Genomic DNA, 8095 nt, shown 5'->3' on the forward strand with positions numbered 1-8095 from the left:
TACCATGTAGCTTGCGTTGATGCAAGGGAGGGAAGGGAGGAAGGAAGGAGACGGAAAGAGGGAGGGGAGGAAAGAAGGACGCAAATGGAAAGAGGAAAGGAAAGGAAAGGAGATGGAAAGAGGAAGGGAAGGGAAGAAGGAAGGAGATGGAAAGAGGGAGGGGAGGAAAGAAGGAAGGAGATGGAAAGAGGGAGGGGAGGAAAGGAGATGGAAAGAGGGAGGGGAGGAAAGAAGGAAGGAGTTGGAAAGAGGAGAGGAAAGGAGATGGAAAGAGGAGGGAAGGAAGGAGACAGAAAGAGGGAAGGAAGGGAAGGAGATGGAAAGAGGAAGGGAAGGAAAGAAGGAAGGAGATGGAAAGAGGGAGGGAAGGGAAGAAGGAAGGAGATGGAAAGAGGAGGAGAGGAAAGGAAAGGGGACGGAAAGAGGAGAGCAGAGGAGGGAAGGAAGGAGACGGAAAGAGGGAGGGGAGGAAAGAAGGAAGGAGATGGAAAGAGGGAGGGGAGGAAAGAAGGAAGGAGATGGAAAGAGGGAGGGGAGGAAAGAAGGAAGGAGATGGAAAGAGGGAGGGGAGGAAAGAAGGAAAGAGATGGAAAGAGGGAGGGGAGGAAAGGAGGAAGGAGATGGAAAGAGGGAGGGGAGGAAAGAAGGAAGGAGATGGAAAGAGGAGGGAAGGAAGGAGACGGAAAGAGGGAAGGAAGGGAAGGAGATGGAAAGAGGAAGGGAAGGAAAGAAGGAAGGAGATGGAAAGAGGGAGGGAAGAAAAGGAAGGAGAGGTAGAGAGAAAGGAGGGAGAGAAGGAAGGGGAGAGGCAGGAGTGAGATGGAAGGGGAGGGAGGGAGGGAGGAAAATGCAGCATTTTAAATGAACATGTCTGCACAGAGGCAGGTCAAGAAAACATACCCTAAAGAGTTTTGTCCTGAGCTCACAGTTTCCTCTGAAGTCTCAGTGCAAATATTTGCATGATAGTTAATAAGCTGCTCTCGGAAAGAGTGAGCCTTGGAGGCTAGTGAAGGGGTGGGGGGTGTTGGGGGGAGGCTGAAGAAGTAAGAGTTTGGAGTGGGGTAGCGTTTGCTGACCTGAAGCTGTCCCTGCCCGGGCACTGCAGGATCTGTACCGACATTAAATTCACCCTGGGCTGAAATCTGCCTCCCAGTCCGCTTGGCAAGTCTGCTCAGGCTGGTTTGAGGGCGCACATCTGCCTACCTTTCTGTAGCCAATATCCCCACATTTCTTGGTTTCGGCTACGCTTCCCGGGCCCCGGGAAATACACAGAGAGGAGATGATGTCATTGTCTCCTATGAATCAACTGTGCCAGGAAATGAACACCAAATGACCACAGATCTCCATAGTACTTATCTCAGGCTGAGATTTATAGCCTAGATAAGGCGGCCAGTAGCTACGCAGAAATGCAGACACCGAGGCCATCAAAAGAAGGCTTTGTGGCTTATTGGGACTCCTCATCTGGACCTCAGGCTTTAAGCCCTGAATAGCTACAGAGAGAAAATAACCATGGAAACCCAATTTACTTGGGCAGGACTCATATAGAAATGTAGCCAAGTTGGCCAGTTCTGCTAGGGCAATGTGGCTCTTTGGCTGTGACGCGAGATAGCCCACATGGTGACCACAAGACCGTTGCACGGATCAATGTGGTTTGGATAGCGTCTTCCAAGCAAGAGGAGTAAACAAACCATGTTTGAAGGCACAGCATGCTGTATGAACCCAGCCAATTCTGGTTTATTCTGTTAACCACGGTGAACCAAACCGTAGTTTGGTGGGATGGAGGGTGGCTTGGCTCCCTCTGGGTCAGAGATGAAGCCGATGAACAGACCGCCATTCTCCAAGACCATCAAGACTAGCCAGGAATTTAAAGGAGTGGAGAGCTGTGATTTACGGCTAAGCCTGATGGAAGCTTGATGATCGGGCCCAATACTGCCCACACGGGCTGGCAGCAACGTTCTAACTTCTTAGGCAAAGCAGTTTTCTTCCTTGGAGATGGCAATTGTTAAATCAGCACCCCTTGGCATAGCCATGGAGTTAATGTCCTGGAAAACGTTGAGCAATTTTGCATGCTGGAAGGGTTGCAAAAAATCCCTTCTCTGGAACCCAGTAGCAGTTGCAGAGAAAAAAAAACACATTTCAAATGAAGCAGCTTCTAACATCAAATACAAGGTTGCATAGTTCAGTAGAAGCCAGGGGTGTCCACATAAAAAATGGGAGGAGCTTTGAGTCCACTGTCATGGCCATCTTTTTTGACCATACCCTAGTTGTAGCACATTTACCTTGCATGTGTCTACCGGTCCCCCAGCTCGATCTTTCCTATTTTCCTGGCGGAAAAATCACTCAAATTCCAAAGAGTTGCTGCCAGTCAGTGCCAGCAACATCAGACTAAATGATGAGATATAAAACAGCTTCATCCTCTTCTAAGTCACTGCTTCTGCTAAGCAACAGAGCAATTTTAGACCCTGTTCAATCTTGGTGCTGAATGAAAAAACTGCCCCAAAGCAAAACAACTGCTGCCAGTCAGTGCTGACAACATTAAGCTTGATAGGAGGGATGAAGGAACCTTGTCCTATCTCCACAGTGGCACGTCCAGCTCTTCCACACCAAAACCATGTGAGTTTTCCTTTCTGACCCAATGCTCCTTCTGGATCGTGCATGTTGCCTAGGTAGGGTTTCTGTAATGGTATGGGGGAAAGACCTTGAGAGATGGGGTGAAGAGATGCTGCCTAGGGAAGCGTCAGATAAGGGAGGGCAAAGCCCTCAGCTGCATAATGGGTGGAGAAAGAGGCTCAGGAGGGACCCTCCCTAAAGGGCTGTAAAGGAGAAGGGGGGAGAATTGTCCTTTCGGACTTGCAATCGTCTGTTAATGTAGCTTTACGATAAAGTAGAATTAGCTCATCTGGTCGTGTTTCCTGTCTGGCCTACCACACAAGGCTGACAGTAACAGACCATTTCTTTTGTAAGAAGGACTTGGCAATGCACCTGTAATGGTATGTGAGAAGGACCTTGAAACACAGGGCAAAGAGACGCTGCCTAGGGAAGGGTCAGATAAGGGAGGGCAAAGCCCTCAGCTGCATAATGGGTGGAGAAAGAGGCTCAGGAGGGACCCTCCCTAAAGGGCTGTAAAGGAGGAGGGGGGAGAATTGTCTTTTCGGACTTGCAAGATTCTGCCAACGTAGCCTTACAATAAAGTAGAATTAGCTCATCTGTTCATGTTTGGTCTACCTGGGAAGGCTGACACCTAGGGAAGGGTCAGATAAGGGAGGGCAAAGCCCGCAGCTGCATAATGGGCGGAGAAAGAGGCTCAGGAGGGACCTTCCCTGGTTTCTCGGGCTGAAAAGGAGATGGGGGGGTAGTTTTGTACTTTCAGACACAGCATCTCTTTTTTAAGAAGGACATGGCAATGCATGTAATAGTATGTGAGAAGGATCTTGAGAGATGGGGCGAAGAGAATGGTCAGATAAGAGAGGGCATAGCCCACAGCTGCATAATGGGTGGAGAAAGAGGCTCAGGAGGGACCCTCCCTGGTTTCTCCGGCTGTAAAAGAGACTGTAAAAGAGATTTGTTCTTTCAGACTTGCAGGAGTGTTAATGTAGCTTTACATTAAAGTGGAATTAGCTCATCTGGTCATGTCTCCTGCCTGGTCTACCTCGTAAGGTTGAGAGTTTCACTCATCACGGATTGTTGAATATGCCATAAGAGGCTCAGGCTAAACTTGGTTCAGAGGGCTGGCCAAACGATGCAGACAGTGTTGTTCCTCAGCATGGGAGAAGAAATGGGTAACCTTGTCTGGCCTCTGCGAAATCCCAGCTCCCTCCTTAGCGACACACGATTCAAACTTCACCAGACTCTGGAGTCAAGGAACGTGTTAGAACTTGGGATGCTCGAACCCCACCCACCAATAACTTTCTGAAGTTCTGCTGTAATAGCTTTCTTTTCAAAGGGGGGGGGGAGCACATATCCACAAGAACCCGCTGTGTTAAGGAAGACCTCCGGTGCATTGTGTCTTCCCCAATATCTTCTGTGTTTGGTGAGTAACAGTTGGAATTTGCAACAAGATCTGACTTGTGCTGACAGAGAAACACCTCTTTTCTCCCCGAAAGTATGTGTGGGGGAATGAAAAAAAAATTGCCCTTTTTAACGCCCGGTTCCCAAGATGCTTTTCCTCCCTACAAACAGAATTGTGCAAGAATCTGAAAATTTCCCGGATCGATTTTTCCTACTTATTGCTTCCATTCTCCCAGCAGGCTGGGAAAAATATAATAATACTCTCCAGTTAGGCTGGACTACAGTTCCCATCGGATCTCAAATTACTGGTGCTAGGGGGCAGATGGACATTGGAGTCCATCCCACCTGGAGGGCTGCTGTAGTGGGGAAAATGAGACCATTAACCTATGCTGCCTTGAGTTGTAGAAAACAAAGGTGGGTTATAAATCTAATGATTGTTATGCCAATCCACGGCTTGTTGAATTATGGCCTGTCGAACTGGCCATAGGGGCTGGCAGCATGCATCATAAATGATGGTTTGTAACTGCTTCAATCAAGCTATGCTTTGATCAGCAGGGTAGACATGTGTTTTGTCTGTGGACAAACCAGCCACAGAGTTTGTACAAGGCATCAATCCAAGCTGATAGTTTATTTTGACTGTGCTTTGTTGAGTAAGCCTCAACTGGCTGAGTTCACACATTATGCTAAGCCATCAATGGCTGGGTTCCATTAATGGCAAGGCCAGCTTTTCCTTCACTGCTCACCTCTTTCCCTCAACAAAATCCACAACTGCTCCTGCTGGCTGGGGCTGCTGGGACTTGTAGTCCAACCGGCGATGGGGAGAGTGGCAGACTGAGGAAGCCCAGGGCTTGTGTGTACTTGAAAACAAAACACCGCCAACAGTTGCTGAGTATTGCAGAAATTAAAAGCAACACAATCGCTCCCACTTGGCAATTAACTCCTAAGGTTACCGAAAACACATGGCAGAGACCTAACATCGGATCAGCGATAACGAACGTGACTCAAGCTAATTAATGCAATATTCCAATGCGGTCCCATTAAACCCACATTGCTTTTGGAAGTGTGTTGGGTTGCACGGAGCCGAGCGAAGATCCCAGACAAAAATCCTTTTTTTTTTCCCCCTTTGATGGATTTGATTTCACTGTCAGAAAAACCCTTCCGTTTTCGGTTAATGCTCTGGAGGCCTTGAAATGAACAGACTTTGGGATAGGCAGATTCCTACTTAGCCATCCTCGGTCAAAAGACTGAGATTTGTTCTCATTTAACCCTGCCTTAGATTTTGCGGCGCATGGAGAAATCATCTGCCGGTATTGTCAACAGAAAAGGTTGCTTGCTAACTGTTCTGCGGTTTGGTGGATCAAAGCCAGCAAAGTGGCAAACACACACACACACACACACACAGACACACACACGAAAATCTGCAGATGTCACCCCTGCCGGAGCCCACAATGCCTCTCCTTCTCCGAAGAGGTCTTTTTCGGGGTCTCACATTGACCCCAGATTAGGTTTCCCCCCCTTAATACTTTCCACGGGCAAATCCGAGCTGTGCGGGAAAGCTAAGAGTTGAAGGCTGAAGCCCCCCCACCAATTAATCTAAGCATCGCCGTGGCTAAGCAAAGCACCAGACCTTTGAAGACCAGATGCTCCAATTTATGACCGAACCAGTTTGAGTCCTAGATTACTCATCAAATAGACAGCTAAATTTGGCAATTTGCCTGCGTTATCTGGATGGGAATGTTTGCAATTCAAAAAAAAAGCATATTTGCTGGTATTTGGTGGTGGCTTGTGAGCTAAAGAGAGTGAGGTTTTGATGCTCAGAGATTGTAATCTGATATATCCGTTGAAGATGGTGAGGAGAGGCCCTGATTCCTTCCAACGGACAGCCGGCGAAGCTATTGGCGCTGCGGGAAATAACTAAATCTGAACATAATTCAGTGGAGATTTGGCAATCAGTCAAGGGGCAGTTTAACCATGGTTAGCCAATCCTTGCTTGACTGATGACCAGGTTGGGCACAAATCTCCAAGCTTTCTGCAGACCAGGACAGGCTGAGCTGGGGGGAATCGGTCACACGGAGACCTGGTTTTATGTCTTTGGGGCTTTGTGATCCCTGCTCCAAAAAATTTCTCGGCTTTTAAGCACACCAGGCGCATCAGCTTGGACGGAAACCACGAAAAGTTGACAGGTGGGAACCGAGACGAGCCGGCTGTCACCTCCGCAGCCGCAGGAAGCCTGAAAGCATCCTCAAACCTCGTTTAAATGGAAAATTTGGGTTATCTTTTTGGAACTCAGCTGAGCACCAAAAGGCCAAGGAGAGATGAATTCTCTGACAGCTCGGCAAGATCGTCACGGTCAAACCAACCTCAGTTCTGCCTCCACCTGCTTCTGGACCCAACCTGGTGGACATTCAGAAGCCACCTGATGTTCTTCTGGCCTAGCCTGGGGCCCTCTTCCTCAAACACCACCCCAAGCGAAAAAAGCCAACACCTACCGTGGTGTAGTGTTGCATGGCGTTGCTAACGTACAGCATGTTTATCTTTTGGGGGTCTGAAGACGACAGGCCAGGTCTTCACCTCTGGAGTCATGGGGGTTGAGGGTCAACCACAGAAGGGGATTAAGTGGTCCACCAAATCGGGCAGGTGCCCCAACAGAGGAAGAACAGTGGAGCTTTGAAGCTGGCTTGTTAGAGGTAGCCTATTTTGCTTGTTCTCTCCTCCCCCACCCCACCTTTACACCATGGTTCTGTCATTTAGTTGCGTCTAACAACCGAGCTGAATTGCCACCCCTTTTTCTCCCTCATGACTATTCATTAAAGAGAAGGCAGGCCTCAACTTGCCCATTGAAAGATTGGACAGAACCAATGGTTCTCCATGGGGAGGGGAGGAGGCGGCGGCGCAAGGTGGGTGCCCTTGTGCACAACACAACCGAGCTCGGTTTAAATTCCCATCCTGCCCTCCCCAAACAGGTGGCTTATAAGCCATCCTGGGCAGTCAATAGCATCAGAGCCTCTTCCTGCCCCGGTGAGAGCGGAATTTGAGCACATGGGGCGGCTCGGCCATCGCAGCGTAGACTTTTGCCGCCCGTGTCCAAGCTTTATTCCCAGGATGGAGTGTGGCAAATATTAGAGACACACAAACATGGGGGGGAAAGGGTGCATTCATCGTGGACGTATCAACACAGTGGCACATGGGTGTGTGAGCAACATTGGAAGGTGGTTATTTCCATCGTTGTGCTCGAAAAGCATGCGTTCAAGGAGTTCGACGGGCCCACATCTTGGTTTTGCCTTTTCAAACGATCGGGACCGCTGCGTTAGGATTTTAACGTTGCATAAAAGACTAGAAGGGGCCTCGCTATGGGGGTGAATTAAACAGGTGATGTCTCTCCTTGCCGCATGCTTGCTAGAATAGCCACGTAGAAGCCACATCTTGCAGAGAAGTCCAGGGAGGTCGGGAAAGTCAAGATGGTGGCCACAGCCAGCCCCTTTTTAGGAACGTCCTAAAGAGGGGTGGGATACAATTGCTTGAAGGTGGTGGCCATCTTAAACTTTTTGACCCCCATGGCAGACATGCCAGATAATCTGTAATCTGTCAATTAGCCCTCCCCAACATAGCTGGGGGCGATGGGAATGATAGTCCAGGAAACCCGGAAAATGCAGGTCTTGAGTCTTCATGAGATTAAAGAAAGGCATGGCTTGGTTTTGCTGGAAATCAGCTTTGGGTTAAAATACTTGACCAGGCTCTGCTGTGCGCAAATCTCCATTCAGCGTGCCCCGTTGCATGTTCCATGTGTATTTGAGCATGTTTAGACTGCTGGATAGCACGACTGAACTTGCAACAGAGCAATCTGGGATGCAAATTCATTTGCAAGCAGAACAAACGAATCGAGCTAGGATTATAAAAAAAATAAAACGAAGAAAAAGGAACTGAGGTTTGGGAAGGGGTGTGAAGGGGTTGGAAGGGCAAATCTGCCCCAATAGAAAAACTTTGGGGTGATTTTTGATCCATGCCTTAATTGTGCTCCTTCTGCACCCCAAAATCTACCTCCCTGCAAAGCACAAAATTTTGGGCCTGCCCTTGGCTGCAAAAATGG

Source organism: Candoia aspera, chromosome 18, assembly GCF_035149785.1.
Source record: "Candoia aspera isolate rCanAsp1 chromosome 18, rCanAsp1.hap2, whole genome shotgun sequence".
Lineage (NCBI taxonomy): Eukaryota > Metazoa > Chordata > Lepidosauria > Squamata > Boidae > Candoia > Candoia aspera.